A 21,141-nucleotide genomic window follows, 5' to 3' on the forward strand; every position below is an offset into this window, starting at 1 on the left:
AGGATTAAGATAAAAAAGTTCAACTTAATTAAAAATCTCTACATACCTTAAATCCATTTGAATTACTTTTAGTTTTCTTAAATTCTTTTGAGCAGATAAAAAGAAGGTTTGCATTATATTCCTAAATAAATATGTTCTTAATGCATACACAAGCTGTTGGCTTATTCGAATAATGTTTAAACACAAACAGGCAAATCAAAATAAGAAAACCCCATACCCAAATTAACAAACAAATACAGGTGATTAGACTACCAAAACAACTTAGGACATTAATCATTCTTGAGCCTGATCAAGAAACTCAACATAACCAATAGCTTGTCTACATTATATGACAACAGCCATTTATCTAAATTTTAAATGGACGGCCTAAGGCACTGAGCATAATCAGCATACTACTTGAAACCTAGCAATCATGCTATTTGCAAGAGTGTAATTAAGATCCATAAGAAATTCCATATAAAACTACCCAAGGATTTGCCTTCCTTGCATCTGAAAAAGGATAAATATAAAAGTGAGATGGCATTTTAGCCAGTGACTCACACAAATGTTGGATGTAACATTTTTGCTTCCAATCCATTTACACTTGCAGCTGGGAAATGCATTTGAGATGCTGGAATTTGATCCAAGAGATGAGAAATATGGATGTGACTATTGTGATGCTCAGAATGACAGCTACCTATGCCATAACTTAGCTCAAAGTCCCTACAGGTTAACAGCAATTTACTCTACAAATTAGGCAACCAATGCCTCCCTTCTGTTGACAATGGTATTGACAGCATTCAGACTCATTTAAATTTGAAGGCTACTATTCAATATCATTCTCCCATTTACTTCAACCCATTTGTTCTAAATAAACTTGTTCTTATCAAAAAATTCCATAATTGAGAGGTTCAAATCTTGAATTTCTCCTCATATTGGCCATGGAGAGCCCATCTTAATCTTTTGCTGCAACCTTACCTTTTTATGCATTATCTCGACCAATATCCATGTTATGAATGGAGCTTCAACAGATAATTCTAAAACAGCTTACTATTGAGACCAGTTTTGGTACAGGTATTGGAACCTAATACGATGGCATGGCAATTTTTTTTCCGTGGGTACGGATATAGGAATGTGTGTGCGTGTATGTAGCAATGATACTCATAATTGCCAATCAAAAAAATATTTGAATACCTCATAATTTGCAAACATAAAAATACTCATGAATTCATAATTCAATGATTTGTCAAATGTCAAAACGCAATGAAAACTATAGTCGATATTTAATAATCTTCATATTGCTCTTCATCAAAAGTATCAAAGTCTAACATTTGGTTCAATTTCACTTTAACCAAAATGAGTTGCAATGCCACTTCCACTAGCCATGTACCATACAAGCTGCATCATCTAAAGATATTTCCTAATAGGTTGTGCAACAATAATGTCTAAGTCAAGTTTCAACACACTAATGAGTTAGATCCTGATTTCTCGTCAACCCCTCATTGTAATCAAGTTTCTTATATGCCAAACCTTCATGACACATGACATTTTCACAATTTTATCACTTAAGGGCAACATTATTCATGCAAGCATTTTTTTGTTTATAAAAATGTTTTAAGAGAACCTCTTTTTTTTCAGGGGGGGGGGGGTGGAGGGCAGCCATTGGGTCCTCCTAGGTTCAGCCTAGATTCATCCAAGACCCCCTCTAGGCAACAAAAGGTGCCCAGGAGAGACCCTAGGAGAACCAGTAAAAGGACCAAAACTAGAACCATACCCACATGGGCATGAGGGGTGTTTTAGAAGAACCTGATAACATAGCTACATGTAGTAAGGGTATTAGTTTGAAATTTTGCATTATAAAATGGCCCTCCTTTGTGAGTAGATTTTTCAATCCTCATTCATTCCCTTATTTGAAGTGTCATAGTTCACTGTTCTCAAACAACAAAAATAAATTGGTTATGGAACATATGACTGCTAGTTCTTCCTCCATCTTCCACTACCCACCAAAGCCTTGCCACACCACCAAAACTTATCAAGTCAATGAAATATCCTGCTTGATAGAATTACCATGTGAATTCAATTTTTATTTTTGTGAGATTCGACCTGTAGTTTTGTAAGTCATATCAAGATGACCTCCATTGACCATCACACTAATGACATTTTTTCCTCGTATACATTGGAAATTATTACAACGCAAGGTCACCCACTTAGCACATTAGGCACTGTTCAATGAATTTCAAACCATTTTTTCCATGATAATTTTTTTCTGCAAATTTTAGTTGTTTTTGAGCCACCTCTTTAGGTGCCCATCTTTTCATCATTCTCACAAATGAGAAAAATTGAAAGTCAACTAAATATCAAGCTTTTTCTTCGCAGTTTTGGGCCCTCTATCAAATGAAATTTATAACTCTCTAAAGTACAAAACAAGACGACAAAAATATATTCGAGAGCATTTAATGTGTTTTGAGTTGTGCAGCATTCCACAGGTGATCTTGTCTAGGACAGCCCATATCCTGCTAGTAATAATGTTCTTAGGGTGATTCAGTAGATAGCATGGAGTTACAAATACTCAAATTAATGAGAAAGAACTTGAAAAGATTATCGCACATATTAAGGGCCATGCAATGAGGTATCATGAGAGGGATTTTGGTAATGGTGAGAATTTATCCCCAATAATAGCACATTAACATATGTAAATCAGGCTGACTACAAAAACTCACATGGCAAAAATGGGTGAAATGGCACAAATTATTATTTAACCATTTTTTTTAAAACATTAGATGTACCTTAACAACAAAAAATTCACATTTCCTTAACAGCTATTTGGAAGGCCACATATGGGAACGAAAAGGCATTTTAAAGTATTTTGCCTAAAAAGGGAATCTAACTAAAATTTAAAGTTTTGCAGTTACAGAGCCAACTGAGGTCAAGTGAATGGGAAATATAAAGGCTTTGACAATGTAAATGAACCAATATCTATTTCTGCACTGAGGGACGAGAAACAAATATCTCTCTTATTGGGAACAAATGCATTCTAATCTGTGCATGTTAGAGGACAAAATTCACAGCACCTATTATCTTGAGATGACTTTTTTAAGCTGCTATTGGAAGTACTTGGTCTACAAACTCAGCATTGGATAGCTCTTCATTTTTGACAGATTGAACTCACTTTATTCAATACTTATTTGTGAAATATCAAGTTTTAGAAAAGGTAATATTCCTCGTGTTTTCTCCTCTCTTTAATTGTTAATTCTTGTAATTTTACTATTTTAATTCCATTGCTATCTTGTTGCAGACTATTTTTTGCTGGGTTATATCTCATGTTTACTTGATTTTGTTTTGTATATTTCGACTATTATTTGGTCTAAGATGCCATTCTTATTTTTATAGTTGATATTGCTAAGAGTATAATGTGATGTTTTGTTTATTGGACACATATAAATGAAGATGATGATGTTTTTGTAAAAGCTATCTTGGTTTTGAGATCCATTCAAACATTTTAATATATTTTAAGATGATATTCTTGACAACCTTAGGAAGAGGGGTTCAATTCATATGCCTGTATTTTCCTTATGATCAAAAAGCAGACTAGGGGAAGGGAATGAATCCTAGATCTGAATTTATATGAGAGAATTAACGCATATATATAATTCAATTTTTTGTAGCACTATTGGAGGGAATTAACAGTACTGACTGTTGGACAAATTTAAAGTAATTGATTTATTTTTCCTTTCCTTTCACTCTCAGTTTTTTGAGCTTATCTTTGGGGCTAAGTTGCATTGCAACATTGATTTTAGTTCCTTTCTTCTGTGCAAATTTTGGTGATTCTGTTATCGAGAGCAAAGATGTAAATATCTTAATCGGCAATAAATCTTTTGGCCCAAAATTTTTTAAAAATCGGGAAAAAATCGGCAAATTTATCGAACATTTGAAGATATATAATTTGTTAAAATATTAAAAAAAAAACACACACATACATTAAATTTATAGAACATATTAACATATTACTGGTTTCCATCATATAGAAACCATAGTTTGACTCAAATACATAGTTAGCAGTACATATAGAAATGTGTAATGTTTAAATAGTTTGACTCAAATACATAGTTAGAAAACATATTATAAAGCAATCATTTTAGAAATGTGTAATGTTTAAATAGAATAAATTGCGATGTTGTAATGCACGTTGTTATATTCAGCAGTCACTTACAATAGAGATTCACATATATTGAAGACCTATATTGGCTAAATTTCTCCTAATCCTTTAATGTTCTTAGGGAAAACGAAATTGGTGAAATCGTTTCCGTTAAAATCATTAGATCCCGTTGAATATACACAAACTCCCGTCGATAGATAATGATCCCTCGAATCCACACTCAATCCACAAATTCCATCGGCCGTCGTGCTTAGGGAAAACGAAATTGCTGAAATCGTTTTCGTTAAAAAATAAAAACAAACTCGGTTTTTAGGGTTGCATAAAAAAACCGGCATCACTTTTTTATTCGCGATTTTTGTCCCATTTGCACGCAATTTTATCGCGATTTATTCTATTTAAACATAGCGATTTTTACAAAAAAATCTTTCGCGATTTTTTGGAAGATTTAATAATTTGCAATATAGACTCCTAATAAATCGCGATTTTGCCGATTTTGGACGATTTTTTCATCTATGGTTGAGAGTAATTGTAACTTTCTCTTTTTCTCTTGGTGGGATAACGCTTTTCTCTTTTTCTGATTTAGTTCTCTTCTTTTATCCTCTTTCCTTTTTTAGACTAATGGAGCATTCAAATTCCAGACTAATTTAGAAAAAGCATCCTATCAGATTTGACCATCTTCAGTTTATATTTTAGTCAAAATTCATGGAAAATTAATTATATTTCCTTCAACAACTGATCCTTTACCAACATCATCTTCCACATGACCACATAGAATAGTTAGTTAAAAGTGGAGAGCACCCTTGGGGTTGGCTGGGCCAAAAATCCAGTGGATCTTGGTGGGCGTGGATCATTCCACCTACAAATTCCAGGTGACTTTACCTTCATCTTACATTTTCAGTTGCTTGTGTGGTTCAAATTGATAACTGGATATGATGATTTTGTGCATGGGTTAAACAACTCACTATGATCTTACAGCAAAAATGAACTTGTAATGGATCACATATAGTAATTATCTCTCAAGATTTCCTTTATTTTAAACAACAATGTAGACTAATAGCTAGCTATGTCATGATATGGAAAAGAAAATAATCGACATAGTCAATGTATTGCTCTTACATTTTCTTTGGTTCACTTTTACTGTCAATATTGAAGGATATTGTAAAAGTTATTCAAATTTATATTCAAATCTAAGTTGTAGGAGTTTTTATATTCTTTTACTGTTATTGACTGTTGCTTTTTGATGCCCCACCAATCAAGGCATGCCTTGACCGGACATGTCTCTTGACATGTCCGATCAAGACATGTCTTGATCGGTTCATAGGCATCGCTTCAATGAAGCGCTTTACTGATAATTATCGGGTTTAAAACAAGTGCTATATAATGTTTAATAACCGATACCAATTCGGTTCACGTTAAGTGCAATTAACAATATCAACCGATAACAGATCGGTTCATGAAAAATGCTATTACATTAACAACTGATAACTAATCGGTTCATGACAAAAGCAATTACATTAACAACCAATAACAAATCGGTATGATGAGGTTAATACGATAAGTATTTATAGTTATCATATGATAACATCAATCAATGCTATCAAATGATAACTATGATAGTTATCATAAATTCGATCTGTTCTAGTGCAATCACAGCATATGAAATATGGTCATGATCGATTAATGATGTTCACATATCGAACTGTGCAATCCGATGTTTGGATTGTGGAATGCATATAATCATTAAGTCTACCATTAGCTTGTAGTTATATCGATAAGGTAGATGATTGAATGAGAGATAAATGAAGTCTCTCATTCAATCATTTATCTTACCAAAGCTACTTAGTTTCAACACTCCCTCTCAACTAGGGAAGATAATTGGAGACTTATTTAAACATTGAAATAAGCATCACATTTCTCATAATAGGATATATTACATGACCTCGTAATACAAAGGATCAGATCACATATACTTGTGACATGATGTATCACATAATAAGTGACACAGGAATATATCACATCATCTCGTGATATAGATATCACATAACACGTGATATCAGTATCGCATAACACGCGATACCTTGGATATACAATACTAAGAATGTTGAATTCCCTTATATCTAGGTTATGGTATGTGCACTGACATTATGTCACATAATGTCTACCATAACATATCATGGCACATCCATGAGTCAGAATGATATCAAGTCAGCATGATATCAACATTACAAGATCGTCACCTTATAATGTTTAATAAAAGTGTTCATTGTCTAAAAGATCATCACCTTTTAGAAATGTACACAGGGGGTGGAGCCCATAAAGTCATAACACGACAAAAAAGTTTACATTAAACATCTCATATATTAGTACAGATTACAAAGCTAATTATAACTCAATCATACCAAGACCTTTCCTGAAGTGTTCAACTTTCACTTTGGATAGAGGCTTGGTCAAAATGTCTGTTGTCTGGTCTCCTGTACTGATATACTGCAATTGAATCACATTCCTATCCACCATATCTCTCACATAGTGATAAGGAATCTCTATGTGTTTGGATCTATCATGAAATACAAGATTCACAGAGAGTTTTATACAACTTTGATTATCACAATGAATTATAGTAGGCTTCAATGGTTCTCCGAATAATCCTACAAGTAGTTTTCGTAGCCATACAGCGTCTCGTGCAGCCATGGAAGCTACGATATATTCGGCCTCTGTAGAACTCTGAGCTACTGAAGACTGTTTCCTACTAATCCAAGATATCATGGCTGAACCCAAGCTGAAGCAGCACCCTAAGGTGCTTTTCCTGTCAGTCACACTTCCAACCCAATCTAAATCAGTGAACCCGTGAAGATCCAAACCAATATTCTCATACTTGAGTCCATAGTTAAGAGTGTCTTGAAGGTATCTCATGATATGTTTTACAGCCATAAGATGAATCTCCTTAGGTTCACACATGAACTAACTCAAGGCATTTACTGGATAACATATATCAGGTCTAGTATTGACTAGATACATTAATGATCCAATCATCTGTCTGTAGAGAGTGGGATCTACCAATGGGGAATCTAATGCTGCCTCCTTTAGTTTGTGAAGATTAGTTTCCATAGGAGAAGTCATGGGTTTGCAGTTCATCATACCAAATCTCTTCAATATGTCTAAGGTGTATTTTCCTTGATTAAGTATAATACTGTTAGAGTTTTGCCAAACTTCCAATCCAAGAAAGTAATGTAGAAGGCCTAAATCCTTCATATCAAACTCTTTTTCAAGGTCTTTCTTACATTGACCAATAAGGTGATCTTCTCCTGTAATCAGAAGATCAACAACATATAAGATCAATATCAACATATCACCTTTGTCTTTCTTGAAGTAAAGATTCGGATCTGCATCATTCTTTGAGAATCCCAATCTCGAGAGATAGCTGTCAATTCTTTCATACCAAGCCTTGGGAGCCTGTTTTAGACCATACTGAGCTTTCTTTAATCTGCACACATGTGTCTCTGCATTGTGGATCTCAAACCCTTCTGGTTGTTCTTAGTAGACTTCCTCCTCAATTTTACCATTCAAGAAAGCAGTTTTCACATCCATTCGATGGATTTTCCAACCTTTGGCTGCTGCAATGGCCAGTGTTGTTCTGACAAAGGTGTACCTAGCAATTGGAGCAAATGTCTCATCATAGTCTATTCCTTATTTCTGTGAGAACCCCTGGGCAACAAATCTGGCTTTATGTTTCTCTATGCTACCATCTGCAACATGTTTGATTTTGAATAGCCACTTGGATGAGACAATGGATTTCCCTTTTGGCCTAGGAACAATTTCCCACACATCATTGTTTAGGATGGATTTATATTCTTCTAACATGGCATCTTTCCAAACTTGATGTTTAAGAGCTTCTAGTACACTAGAGGGTTCTAATTTGGAGAGCTCATTCATTAGGGCTACATAGCTAGTGAATCTTCGAGGCCTCTTACTTTCTCTAAAAGACCCTGAAGAAGCCACAAAGTCCCTTGCATCTTCCATTGTTTTGTGAACCCATAGAGGTCTTTTCTTAGGGATTTCTTGGGGAGGAATTTGTACTTCATTTTCTTCTGAACACTCCCTCTGAATCTCAAGAGTGGGGTCCTCTTCTATGTCTGAAGATGGAGCATATATTTCTGACTCAATAGAGTATTTAGCCCTTTTGAAGGCTATGTCCTCTTCAAATATTACATCTCTACTAAGTTCAATATTGCTATGTCCAGGCACAAATATTCTATAGGCTTTAGAGGTTTCACTATATCCAACAAAAATTCCTTTTCTTCCAGAGGGTTCTAGTTTTGTTCTTTTCTCTTTAGGTATATGAAAGTAGACAGGACATCCAAATATCCTAAAGTGAGTGATATCGGGTTTTATCCCTGTGAAAACTTCTTCAGGAGTTTTATCTTCAATGTGGGAGTGAGGACATCTATTATGTATGTATACAGCAGTGTTGGAGGCTTCTGCCCAAAGATGAGTTTCTAAGTTTTGATCAAGAAGCATGGCTTTGGCTGCTTCTACAATGGTTCTATTTTTCCTCTCAGCAACCCCATTTTGTTGGGGGTTGTAAGGGACAGTGAACTCCCTCTTAATCCCAGCTTCTTTACAAAATTCCCTAAAAATGTCTGAGGTATATTCCCTCCCATTATCAGTCCTTAGGATTTTTATTTTCTTTCTAGAAGAGTTTTCAGAGAAAGATTTGAATTCCGTATATCTCTTGAGGATCTCTTCAAATTCTTTACGTTTAGGAAAGTAGATCCAGGTCTTCCTGGAGAAGTCATCAATGAATATTACATAATAAAGGAACCCTCCTAATGTTGGTACAGACATTGCCCCACATAGGTCAGAGTGAACTAGTTCTAAAACATTGCTTGTTTTCCTAGAACTGTTCTGAAAGGAACTCTTAGTATTTTTGCCTAGGGCACACCCCTTACATGTACCAAAATGGTATTGTTTTAACTTAGGCAAACCAATTACTAATTTTTCCATTGAACATAAAGCACGAAAGTTTAAATGACCTAATCGTCTATGCCAAATTTCATTAGAATCTGCAATCTCATGAAGTAGGGCTAGGTTAGATTCAATACATACCTCATACAAATAGCCTTTTCTATGTCCTAGGGTTATAGCCTTCTTGATGGAAGAATTTTGTGGCCATACTAGAACTTTACCATTCATGAAGGTTATTTTGTACCCATCATCTTCAAGTGCAGATATGGAGATTAAGTTCCTCTTGATGCCATGAACGAATAGGACTCTGGTGAGTTGGAGAGACATGCCTGTCTTTAGCTTAATGGTACAGGTACCGATGCCTTTCACTAGATGTGCAAAGTCATCACCAATGGTTACTTCTTCATCAATTTCTTCTAACATGGAATCCAATAATTCTCTATACCCAATGATGTGTCTTGAAGACCCACTGTCAATGATCCAGGTGTTAGATTTATTAGATACTTGGCTAGAGAGGGCAGAGTAGAATACATGCTTCTCGGAGTCATATTCTTCCCTTTTTACTTTTGCAAATGTAGCTTGTTGTTTAATTCTATCCGGACATCTTGCTACATAGTGTCCATATTGATCACACCTAAAGCACTGAATGTGAGAGTTGTCTTTCTTAGATGACCTTTTCTCATGTCGGTTCTTTCTCTTCTTGAAATGTTTCTTCTTTCTTTTCTTGTTGGAGTCGGTATTTAGAACATGGAGATCTTCATCTATGTTCTTTTGCTTGATCCCCTTCTTATTTAACCTTGACTCTTCTTGAAGACAACTTGCTCTTAGCCTATCAAATTTTGGATATTTAGCCCTTGCACTAATGCCTTGGACGAATGTTTCCCATGTACTAGGCAACCCATCTAGAGCAATGAGCGTTAGCTCTTTGCTTTGGATCTCATATCCAAGCATTGCCAGTTCATCCCTTAGAGTTGATATCTGCATAAAGTATGCATTGATTGACTCTCCTTTGTTCATACTTATATGATTTATTTCCCTTTTTAGAGTCAGGGTTCTACTTGCGTTGTTTATCTCGAATGCACTTTCGAGTGCTTTGAACATATGGTAGGCATTCTCATGCTTTGTTATTATTGGCATAATGTGATTTCTCACTCCACTGACTATGATCTTCATGGCTTTTTCATTTCCCTCAATCCATGTCGATTTGTCAAGTTCATTCTCTGGTTCTTTAGATTCAACTCTTACAAATGATTCAACTTTATTTTCTTTTAGAATCATCTTAATTCTAAACTTCCATGCTGAGAAATTGTCGCCTCCTTCAAGTCTGTCCTCAAATCTGATAGCATTAGCCATGGAAAATGTGATGTTTATATCTTCGATTTGAACTTCTCAAATTTGAATGCCTTAGGTTCGATCAACCTGGCTTTGATACCATGTAAAAGTTATTCAAATTTATATTCAAATCTAAGTTGTGGGAGTTTTTATATTCTTTTACTGTTATTGACTGTTGCTTTTTATGTTTCAGATTGCTGTGGACAACATTGATTAATTTCTATATCATCTACAGCACTTCACGCTGTTGATTTTTTGTAACTAGGAAGCAAAATAAAAGATGAATTCTAATTGCCAAAGGCAACATTAGAATTCATTATAAATAGGGTTGGGCCCTATTCCAATATTATGTGAATCTTTATAGGGTTGGACCCTATCCTTATTGTATTATGTCCAAACTAAAGGCCACACCTAGTCAAACGTATGGACCCAAAGTCATATAATTTAGCATGTAACTTAGGCACCAAAGATAGGACCCATATGTGGCGTGTAAACTAAAATATTGTTTGGTGCCAAAAGTTATTGAGCCGACCCAAAAGATGGGTCTCACATCTTGCATATATATACAAGCAACAATTGCAAGTCATTTACATTATTCATCAAGGTGAAATACCTCTCTGCTCTATGCAAACTTCTTCAGTCATATGTGCGAATTATCTCAAGCTAGTAGGTGCAAAGCTATCCAGAAAAGGTGCGAGATTATCCTTCTAAGGGTGTGAACTATGTGTGCACTTGGAGCACAAATCTCATCTTCCAAAGGTGCGAACTATGTATGCACTTGGAGCAGCCCAGGTGTGAAGAAGGGCAGATCAGTGCGCACTTGTTGCAGACTTAAGGTGCGACTAAAGTGCAGATTTGGTGCAGACCTAAAGTGCACCAAAAGTGCAGATCTGGTGCGGATAAAAGTCCAAATCTAAGACTATCTTGTGTGCAGACCTAGCCATCAAAGGAGCATAAAACAGATTGTTGTTTGATCATCTTCATCAGCCCTAAGAGATAAGTGTTGTACTCAAAATGTTACATCTAATTTATAATCAGATCTAAGGATCACTTCATGCTGGGTTTTTCTTCCAAGAGGGAGGTTTCCCAGGGTAACTTGTGTTATGTGTCTATGTTGTTTCATGCATTCAACTTCTACTATGTTTGTTTAAATGTTCATTATTAATCATTTAACCTACAGGTTAATATAAGCTGGAAATTAACATTATCAAAGATACAATTCTGATTTTGTTCTTACTGTCAATCTGAGATTTTAAAATCAACATGGTATCAGAGCTAAGGTTATACTAACATTCAGATTTCAGTAAGCTTTTACTTTTGGTTGCTGTTCGTTTTTCAGATTAAGATAATGGTAGGGTTGAAGATAGAGGATAGACTTGATGGGGCACTCAATTTTGCCTCCTGGAAAGTTTATACCCTTTGAGGAGAATGACTTACTAAATGTTTGGGAATCAGATTGAAGAATAAGGGCATTGACGGGTCCACATCAAAGGTGTGAAGGATTCAATCAAATAAGTGTCTTCATTCCCCTGCTCTCAAGAAGGGTTCACTTCTCTTGAGCATTGGCATCGGTGTGCCTTGTTGTTATAACCCTAGTTGGGGTCTTATCTAAAGCTAAGGATGTTCTAACTTATTTTCTATCACATCAAGAGTATTATCGAGGGTTTGCATATTTTCTAGGTTTTGTAATTATTTAAATTTCTTTGTGTCAAGTATTTTGGTCTAAACCCTAGATTGATATATAATTTATGATTCTTAACCCTTGATGTGATATGATCCAATATTAATGATAATTGAAGTTTTTTTTATTGAATGGTAGATTTATTTTGCTACTAGACATGCAACGCTCTATTATTGGACCTAGGTGTTGTTGCTAGGCATGAAATGCCAATCTTCCCTTGTCCCATTGTTGTTGTTTTGTGTTACTTGATGGCACGAAAAAAAAAAAAAAAGGAGCTCTTCCGATTGGCTGTGATCATTCCATCACCCTGGCAAGGTATGTCTCTTATTGCTGAATGATTGGATCTATGTCTTCATAGGGCTTCTCTAGACAATGATATATCAATGCGTTTATACACTTATAAGAACAACATATCATTGTTAATTGGTTATGATGATGCTTTGATGCTCTGTCCTACATAGTAGAGGTTAGTATGTGTTGCAATAAATAGCATATGTAGGAAGAGTGAAAGATGGATGATTCAATAAGACAGTGGCTTCCTCCTGTGATTAGCATTGAGGTTACTACAGGTTGAGGTAAGCATTTCACTTGTTAGTTTATTCTACTTCCATCAAAGCTGAATATAATTAGGATCTTGTTCAGCTAAGTATGAAGATTCCGTTCCATTTGATATTTATCAATCATATGTATGTGGTCAACTATATATTGTGATTGAGTCACTAAGGTTTATCAATTTCATTTGTTCAGATAACTTGGTTATGTACATCGCTTGCCTGAAACTGACATTTGTTCTTCTGATCAACATATAAGGTTCCTTTCACGCATGGCTATTCAGATGTTGACTAGTTTGTACATCAGCCTCTCATTTAACTCTCAGGGTCAAAGGTGAAGGGTAAGGTTGGCCTCTCAGCCTTCAGAGATTCTTGGGCTTGAATAGCTTGAGGATGCTAGAGGATTACCAACCAATGAAAGAGATAAGCTTTCTTTTATGATTAATTATATTTGATTTTAATTTTGATTGTTCTCTTCAAGTTAATATTTGATTCAAGTTTCAGAGGGAGCTTGAAATAGGTATGAAATCCTATACAAACCTTCAGCTCATCTCCTTACCGAAAAGATGACTAAAGGTACGTCATAGGGACCTTTCACATAAAGTGAAAATAAGGGAAATGAAAATTTAGTATCTTCAGATTTATATGATGAGTGCTTTCTTTATTGATTCTTATATTTGATTGTCAAATGTTAAGGATTAAGAGGGAGTCCTATAATGATTACGTGGTATGAAAGAATTGACAATCATTTGACAAGCCTAGGGTTTTGTAAAGTTCTAACATTTTTCTCTAAAGTATTTGAAATGATAATTCTGATTTCAGATATGGATGAGTGTACTCTAACTGATGTCTACAGTCTAAACATTGGATATAAGTTAGAATTATGTCAAGGATCCAACGAAATTATTCTAAGTCAATTATACTCCTGATATATTGAGACTTAGAATGATAGATTGTAAACTTATATGGAAACTAACTTGAAGAAGTTGAGGATGTCTGTAGCTAAATCTGATTTTGCAGATTCATCTGAAGACAAGCAGTTGATTGGCAAGTGCTTCATGAACAAGGCTAAGCATGATTGTTAATAAGCATACCCCGAAATACTTTTCAAAGCACAAATGATTGTGAGTTGAAGTTGTAATCACCTTAGAAGTGTTGTTTATAACTAGGTAAGAGGGTTCGGATTGCCTTAAGGCAACATCCGAACCCACATAGGACTGGGTCCTATCCTAAAAGGTAAAGTGCCCCCCAAGACAGGACCGGCCCCATATCTCCATGCCACACCAAAATATGTACCACGCAACAAATCAAATTGACACCAAAATGATTAAGGCCGACTTGGAGTATATGGGTTAAAATCTCATATAAATAAAGTTAAAATGCAAACTCAATTCATTCACTTTCATCTCTCATGCAACTAGCGAAATAGCTCTGCAATTGAAGGTGCGAAATATAGGAGAGGATTGGGCGAACTTGTTCAAGAAGATAGAAGGCATTTGGTATTCCTTGATGAAGACTTGGTGTATTTAGAAGGGCAAATCTGATATGATAAAAGGGATCAGATCTGAAGAGTCAAGCTAAGTATTGTATTGATGCAATTAAGATTGAATACATAATCTGACATGTGGGTCTTTAGTGCTGGGTTTTTCCTCCTTGGAGGTTTTCCTAGGGTATTTGTGTTGTTCTCTTGCTCTCTTGTTTTCATTCTTGCATCTACTTAATTATGGTTTACTTAATGTTAGCAAACAATTAAATGTTAGAAATCTGATTACTGAACTAGGTCACAAATTTAACAAGAAGACTATCTCAGGTTCTGATTGAGCAAGAAATGCTACAGATAAGGAAGATAGTTCAAGCATTTCCTTCAACTTGGATACTCTATGATCCATTGGGCCTACAGTGAACAGTCCTTAGTTGCATTGAGTACTGCTGAAGCTAATTCACTGTTGCAAGTGTTGCCTCAAGAGAAGCAGTGTGGCTTCTCAAGATTCTTGTTAAAGTTGTTTTGATTTATTATCAAAATTGTATATAAATATCTGACAATTCAGTGTTTTATGGCAGGACAATCCTGTGTTGCAAATGTTCTCACCAAGTCTCTTGAAGCTTGAGATAGACTTGGAGTTGTGGAGAACACCGCCTTGGTTGAGAGGGAGTCTCAACCTCAGTGATACGTTGTGTTGTATCAAACCATCCTCTGCGGGCAATGTAAGATGGTATTGTAATCTTCTCAAGGAGAAGAGTAATTGTTAACCATCCTCTACGGGCAATGTAAAATGGTAGAAAAGATCCTCTCCACCCTCTGCGGGCAATGTAAGGTGGATCCAGTCTATGCTTGTGTGCGAGCTAGAAGATTATATTATGTAGTTCCATTATATGCATGTGTGCAAGATGGAAGACTACAATATTCTGATTATGTCTATTCCATTTCTTGCTTGTGTGCAAGATGGAGGATTATGTTTATTCCATTCTTTGCTTGTGTGCAAGATGGAGATTATGTTTATTCCATTCTTTGCTTGTGTGCAAGATGGAAGATTATGGATCCATTCTATGCTTGTGTGCAAGATGGAAGATTATGATGTTACATTCTTCTCTGGGAGAAGATTGAAGTAAAGGTATTGCATTCTTCTTTGGGAGAAGATTAAGGAGGATACTTATGTGCAAAATGGAAATAAAGATGGTGTTGCAATCTTCTCTGAGAGAAGATTAAAATTGAAAGTTCTCCTTCATCCTTAGCAGGCAATGAATGATGGATATCATGGAAAGAGTCCGCGATGTGCATGAATATACTTATGTATAAATTCATGACTTGCAGGCGTGCATGTTAAAGTTTGGATTCATCCTCTACAGGGAATGCAAGATGGATACTATGGGCTATTATTATGTGATGTTATTACAAGCTACTTATTGTGATCCTCTCTAAGGAGTATTGAAGTTGATAGCTAAGTTCGGATTACAAATTGAACATTGAATATATTACTTAGGGTTGGGCACTAATCACGTAACTTGGTTGTAAGATTATTTTTCTCCCTAGTTAAGAGGGAGTGTTGATTTTTTGTAACTAGGAAGCAAAACAAAAGATGAATTCTAATTGCCAAAGGCAACATTAGAATTCATTATAAATAGGGTTGGGCCCTATTCCAATATTATGTGAATCTTTATAGGGTTGGACCCTATCCTTATTGTATTATGTCCAAACTAAAGGCCACACCTAGTCAAACGTATGGACCCAAAGTCATATCATTTAGCATGTAACTTAGGCGCCAAAGATAGGACCCATATGTGGCATGTAAACTAAAATATTGTTCGGCGCCAAAAGTTATTGAGCTGACCCAAAAGATGGGTTTCACATCTTGCATATATATACAAGCAACAATTACAAGTCATTTACATTATTCATCAAGGTGAAATACCTCTCTGCTCTATGCAAACTTCTTCAGTCATATGTGCGAATTATCTCAGCTAGTAGGTGCAAAGTTATCCAGAAAAGGTGCGAGATTATCCTTCTAAGAGTGTGAACTGTGTGTGCACTTGGAGCACAAATCTCATCTTCCAAAGGTGCGAACTGTGTATGCACTTGGAGCAGCCCAAGTGTGAAGAAGGGCAGATCGGTGCACAACTTGGTGCAGACTTAAGGTGCGACTGAAGTGCAGATTTGGTGCAGACCTAAAGTGCACCAAAAGTGCAGATCTGGTGCGGATAAAAGTGCAAATCTAAGACTATCTTGTGTGCAAACCTAGCCATCAAAGGAGCATAAAACAGATTGTTGTTTGATCATCTTCATCAGCCCTAAGAGATAAGTGTTGTACTCAGAATGTTACATCTAATTTATAATCAAATCTGAGGATCACTTCATGCTGGGTTTTTCCTCCAAGAGGGAGGTTTCCCAGGGTAACTTGTGTTATGTGTCTATGTTGTTTCATGCATTCAACTTCTACTATGTTTGTTTAAATGTTCATTATTAATCATTTAACCTACAGGTTAATATAAGTTGGAAATTAACATTATCAAAGATACAATTCTCATTTTTGTTCTTACTGTTAATCTAAGATTTTAAAATCAACACACGTGGCATCTACTTATATGTGATGCCCCACTGATCAAGGCATGCCTTGACCGGACATGTCTCTTGACATGTCCAATCAAGACATATCTTGATCGGTTCATAGGCATCGCTTCAATGAAGTGCTTTACTGATAATTATCAGGTTTAAAACAAGTGCTATATAATGTTTAATAACCGATACCAATTCGTTTCACGTTAAGTGCAATTAACAATATCAACCAATAACAAATCGGTTCATGACAAATGCTATTACATTAACAACCGATAACTAATCGGTTCATGACAAATGCAATTACATTAACAACCAATAACAAATCGGTATGATGAGGTTAATACGATAACTATGATAGTTATCATAAATTCGATCTGTTCTAGTGCAATCACAGCATATGAAATATGGTCATGATCGATTAATGATGTTCATATATCGAACTGTGCAATCCGATGTTTGGATTGTGGAATGCATATAATCATGAAGTCTACCATTAGCTTGTAGTTATATCGATAAGGTAGATGATTGAATGAGAGATAAATGAAGTCTCTCATTCAATCATTTATCTTACCGAAGCTACTTAGTTTCAACAGATATTTTGCAAGTTATAATAATGGAATGTGTATAGAATCTATAGATGATAAATTGAGATTAAAAGGTTAGTTTAATGCTTATTGTGTATGTGCTTGAATTTTCCTGAAGAGGCTAAAACTTTGCATAAGTAAATGAATCACTTTAAATGTCTTTTTGGACCTATTGACGTGACTAAAGTCGGATTTCAACTCCTTCTGGTCAACACAGAATAGAATCTATTAGCAATCCCTTTCTCTCTTGCATAAGGTAGTTCCAGTGCTATTGAAACGATCACTGTAGAACAACCTCAAGGTTCATTTCGTAAGGTCTTGACTATGGGTTAACTCGGAGGTTCATGTGTCTTGATGGTAGACACAAGGGGGACTTACGTTAGTGGACAAACTTGGCTCAAAAGGTTTGGTAAGATATCCCCTAGACTTCTACAAGTCAATTTTCATCTGATTTTGCATTAAACTTGATGCTACCATGATGGTTTCACTTTTAGATTATATAAAAAGTAAAAAAGAGGAAAGAGGGAAGAAAGATACCAACTACTTCTATCTAAAATAATACATTCAGGCAAATAGACTGAGATCTTATAATAACCATGTTTTACTTCGCCAATAATTTACACAACTAAGTAAAACCTGATGTAATCTTCAAAGGAAACTAGATTTTCAAATTATTAAACACAAATGCTGAATTTAGACATTCACCCATCTAGTATTTAACAATCGAACTAAGTTTGTAAATAAGTTCAGACTAACCATGCAAAGGGATTGACAATCAGCCAATCCTTAATGGTATGAACTAAAGACCTCTATCAAAGCCAATCCTTAATGGTATGAACTAAAGACCTCTATCAAATATAAATCTAAATATATTACTTGAAAGCAAAATACATAACAAAAATTAAGGGGTGAAGAAGTGAACCACGCACTCACAGGATATAACAACAACTTTTAACTCCATTAAATCTGTGTATATTTCGACAGAGTTTCTACAACAATCCAAGAACTTATTACAAAATAAGGGAAAACCAGTCCCTTTAAATAGATTTCAAAATTGGATAAATAACCCAGATTAAACAATACAAGTGGCCCATATTCATCCATAAAACCATGGTTGCCCATGCCTACTTAATAAGGGACATACCTCCTAGCTAACTAACCAACTACCAACCATATAGTTGTTCCCCCAAAAAGTGCATTTGCACGGAGCTCAAAATCTGAAGAGTGTACTTGGGTAGTTGGGGAGAAATAACTAACTTTGTGGACCTTCACTTTTTATGATCCCAAAGTAGATATTTTCCCCTTTTTACAAAAAGTCCCTTTCTCCCTTCAAATATCCTGTCCAGATATCTCGGTCTACTACCCGCTTTGCATGAACATACTCTTGGAATCGTAAGCACACAATAAACAATTTCTTAAGGGGAGGAATAGGAGGATTATGCATTCGGAAGCGGATGTCCTTGCAATGACCGTCCATTCTCCTTAGCTGCCCAAACCAGTCTATCCTATCGGTTTCAAAATGTTGTATTGTTGTGTGCAACATGTTGGCAAACTCTATGTTAGCTGTAGCCTGTGGAGCATGTGGTCTTTTCACTTTTCAACCGGCCATTCCAGCGCAATTTCATTTCATCATACTCCATGGCAGCTCTCCAATCGTTGACTAACGCCTTGAGGGTCCTTTCACAAAAAGTCCTGATGTCCGATAAGGTTGCCTTGCACTCATCCCACCTTTTGTCGATGTAATCTACCATGTCACTCTTCATATTAAAAATCCGGCACCATTCCCCAAAAGTGTTGATGTCATGGGGATCAAGGATTTCCTATAGTGTGGGAATCCAGGGATGAATCCAGAACAAAGCCTTCATGATGGGAAGAGGCCTATCAATCACTTTCTGGAATTTGTTGAATTCTTCCTTTGCATCTTGTAGCCTTTGACGGATCTACTCCGGATCTATTGTCATGTTGGTCGAATCCTCGATCACTTGGTTTCCCCTTGTCTTGATGCTCTCGATCCATTCTCTAACTACCTTTTCCGTGTCAAACACTCCCTCAAACTCAGTTGTGGTTTTTTGTGCTAATGCCAAGGAGGGAACATAGGTCTCGGTAGCATGTTGCAGTGGCTTGAGCAGATGATCTATATAGCCTTCGGCTTGCTTAGCATGAGCTTTATACATTTCTCACTTAGTAGTCATTCTTTCTAGTTGGCCCAATATGTTCTGCATGGAGTCCTTGAACTCTTCAACTTCTTGTTCTTTTGTCGCCTTTCCCAATGGTATTGACATAACACTATAATCGGACAATGCAACTTTCTCAACTGATTTGTCTTCTGGCGAAGCAACAATATGTATTGTTTGGTTTTTCTAGGCATCCTTGGTGACCTTTGAATTCTCCTATCCTAGAGAATAAGTCATCCAAGCTTATGGGTGGCCTTGTGCGGCCTTCTTATGTATTCGAGACTGCAACCATGCATGAGGGGTAGGTTGTCCTAATGTGACAACCAACTCTCTGTTTTGCTGTCCTGATGCCTCAACAAATTCACTATCTACCCAAGGTTGATCAATCGTGAAAAGAGGCTGAGTCGGTTTTGTATCTTGATCTTTACTCACAACGGAATTCTCCCCAACTTCACTTAGTAACTACTGAGTGACCTCCTGTACCTATTGCTCTACAGTTTCGTGGAGTTCCTCATTTTTATTTTCTTCCTTATCCCCTTCAACTACGTGATCATTCTTCTCACCACCTTCTTCCTTTTGTTCATCATGTTGCGGCCTTCTTATGTATTAGGCTCCTATGAACCAATTGCCTCAATGACAACCAAATCAATCTGCAGGGGAGGGGTTGGTAGGCGCTCAATTTCAACTACATCCTCAGCTAAGTTAGGATCTTTTGACGAGGTGGCAATAGCTGGCCTTCTTACTGATATCTTCTCTCGTACTAGGGCCTCACACGACTGGCTTGGATCTCTCGTAGACCTCTTTGATGTTCACGTTTCCTTGCTAACCTTCGTCTTCTTTCTCTTCTTTTCGGGCCTCCTCTTAGTCTCTTCTCGTTTTGCAGCACTTGATGCCTCTTCATCTTAGGACGAGTGAGACTCAAAGCCTCCCATCAGGTTGTAGGTGAATTGTATCCCATCATGGGTTAACTTCTGAATTTGCTGATATAGCCAGGCATTTGTGTATCTCCTAGGGCCTTCCATTATAGCCTCTAAATCAGTGATTGGATCTTGAGACCAGTTGATTGATGATGGGAAGTCTTTCACTGCTTCATAGTCTTGATATTGTAGACAATCCCCATAGTCAACTAGCTGATCTGGGACCTGGGCATAGTCGAAAGTCCCAATTCGATGCACATTAAGCCTCGAGTATTCTCGCCGGCGGACTTCAAAGTCATCCTTGCAGCGAGCCCAATAATCCTTTTTAGTTATTTTATATCTATAATGCCTGCCATAGGCCTTCTTCCCTAATCCAGTAGGGTCGAAGCTCCTTCTGAAGGGGTGCTCTTGTAGGCAATAGGATGCCAATTCTTCGTAAGATTGTTCAACATGTGCAGAATTCTTAAAATACACATCGTTGTCCCCTATGGTCATTGGGAACGTGACCCTTGATATCTTTTTGTTCCTAAGGATTTGCCCGACTAGATGTACTTGTCTGGCAACTTCCAAGAGAATCATCCTATCTGTAGGGTAGCGTGGGAGTCTGTAGGGAGAACCTTCAAAGCTTGAAACTCTCAAATAGGTGAACTGAGGAAATTGGATATACCATGATCCGTACTTCCATATTAGTGCGGTGGCTTGTTTAGATAGTCGTTGATGTCCTGACCATGCGCATGGTGAATGTGTCATT

General features: G+C 36.4%; 1 protein-coding gene across 1 annotated transcript in view; it reads right to left on the minus strand.

Moving 5' to 3' along the window:
• The window catches only part of LOC131076991 (clavaminate synthase-like protein At3g21360), a 62,951-nt gene that overhangs the window by 23,823 nt on the left and 17,987 nt on the right, over window positions 1-21,141 (minus strand). The window lies entirely within an intron of this gene.

This window comes from Cryptomeria japonica, chromosome 6 (genome assembly GCF_030272615.1).
Source record: "Cryptomeria japonica chromosome 6, Sugi_1.0, whole genome shotgun sequence".
Taxonomy (NCBI): domain Eukaryota; kingdom Viridiplantae; phylum Streptophyta; class Pinopsida; order Cupressales; family Cupressaceae; genus Cryptomeria; species Cryptomeria japonica.